We start from the raw sequence: 2,446 nt of genomic DNA on the forward strand, positions 1-2,446 counted from the left end.
TTCCAATTTGGATGTCTTTTATTTCTTGGTCATGCCTGATTGCTCTAGCTAGAACTTTTAGCACAATGTTGAATAAACAGTGGGCATCCTTGCCTTGTACCTGATCTTAGGGGGAAAGCTTTCAGTCTCTCTCCATTGAGTACAATGCTGGCTATCAGTTTTTCATGTATTCCCTTTATCGTATTGAGGTAATTACCTTTGATTCCTATCTTTTGGATTGTTTTTATCAGAAAAGGATGGTGAATTTTGTTGAACACTTATTCAGCATTAATCGAGATGATCATGTGGTTGTTCCCTTTTAATTTGTTAATGTGTTGTATTACATTAATTGATTTTCTTGTCTTGAGCCATCCTTGCATTCCTGGTACAAACCCCAATTTGTCATGGTGTGTAATTCTTGTAACGTGCTGTTGGATTCGATTTGCTAATATTTTTTTTTTAATTTTTTTATTAATCAAAAAAAGAAAAGAAATTAACACAACATTTAGAAATCATTCCACTCTACACATGCACTCAGCAATTCTCAGCATCATCACATAGATGCATGATCATCACCCCTCAGTACATTTGCATCGATCCAGGAAAAGAACCAGCAAAACAGCAGAAAAAGATATAGAATGTTAATATAGAGAAGAGAATTAAAATAATAATACTAATAATATATATATATAAAAAGGAAAAAGAAAAAAACAAAAACAAAAGATACAAACACACAAACAAACAAACAAAAAACCATATTTCAGGTGCAGCTTCATTCAGTGTTCCAACCTAGTTACATTACACTTAGGTATTATTGTGCTGTCCATTTTTGAGTTTTTGTATCTAGTCCTGTTGCACAGTCTGTATCCCTTCAACTCCAATTACCCATTATCTTACCCTGTTTCTAACTCCTGCTGGTCTCTGTTACCAATGATATATTCCAAGCTGATTCTCGAATGTCGGTTCACATCAGTGGGACCATACAGTATTTGTCCTTTAGTTTTTGGCTAGACTCACTCAGCATAATGTTCTCTAGGTCCATCTATGTTATTACATGCTTCATAAGTTTAGTCTGTCTTAAAGCTGCATAATATTCCATCGTAGGTATACGCCACAGTTTGTTTAGCCACTCGTCTGTTGATGGGCATTTTGGCTGTTTCCATCTCTTTGAAGTTGTAGATAATGCTGCTATAAACACTGGTGTGCAAATGTCCGTCTGTGTCTTTGCCCTTAAGTCCTTTGAGTAGATACCTAGCAGTGGTATTGCTGGGTCGTAATCCATTCTGCCATTCTATGTCTTTTGGTTGGGAAATTCAGTCCATTAACTTTTAGTGTTATTACTGTTTGGATAATATTTTCCTCTACCATTTTGGCTTTTGTATTATATATATCATATCTGATTTTCCTTCTTTCTACACTTTACTCCATACCTCTCTCTTCTGTCTTTTCGTATCTGACTCTAGTGCTCCCTTTAGTATTTCTTGCAGAGCTGGTCTCTTGGTCACAAATTCTCTCAGTGACTTTTTGTCTATAAATGTTTTAATTTCTCCTTCATTTTTGAAGGACAATTTTGCTGGATATAGGAGTCTTGGTTGGCAGTTTTTCTCTTTTAGTGATTTAAATATATCATCCCACTGTCTTCTAGCTTCCATGGTTTCTGCTGAGAAATCTACACATAGTCTTATTGGGTTTCCCTTGTATGTGACAGATTGTTTTTCTCTTGCTGCTTTCAAGATCCTCTCTTTCTCTTTGACCTCTGACATTCTAACTAGTAAATGTCTTGGAGAACGCCTATTTGGGTCTATTCTCTTTGGGGTGCGCTGCACTTCTTGGATCTGTATATTTAGGTCTTTCATAAGAGTTGGGAAATTTTCAGTGATAATTTCTTCCATTAGTTTTTCTCCTCCTTCTCCCTTCTCTTCTCCTTCTGGGACACCCACAACACGTATATTTGTGCGCTTCATATTGTCATTCAGTTCCCTGATTCCCTGCTCAAGTTTTTCCATTCTTTTCCCTATAGTTTCTGTTTCTTTTTGGAATTCAGTTGTTCCATCCTCCAGTTCACTAATTGTAGCTTCTGTCTCTTTAGATCTACCATTGTAGGTATCCATTGTTTTTTCCATTTTTTCTTCTTTGTCCTTCACTCCCACAAGTTCTGTGATTTGTTTTTTCAGATTTTCTATTTCTTCTTTTTGTTCAGCCCATATCTTCTTCATGTCCTCCCTCAATTTATTGATTTGGTTTTTGAAGAGTTTTTCCATTTCTGTTCGTATATTCAGCATTAGTTGTCTCAGCTCCTGTATCTCATTTGAACTATTGGTTTGTTCCTTTGATTGGGCCATATCTTCAATTTTCCGAGCGTCATCCATTATTTTCTGCTGGTGTCTGGGCATTTGATCAGATCTCCCTGGGTGTGGGACCCAGCTGGTTGAAAGGTTTTTCTGTGGAATCTCTGGGCTCTGTTTTT

This window comes from Tamandua tetradactyla, chromosome 20 (assembly GCF_023851605.1).
Source record: "Tamandua tetradactyla isolate mTamTet1 chromosome 20, mTamTet1.pri, whole genome shotgun sequence".
In the NCBI taxonomy this organism is placed as follows: Eukaryota; Metazoa; Chordata; class Mammalia; order Pilosa; family Myrmecophagidae; genus Tamandua; species Tamandua tetradactyla.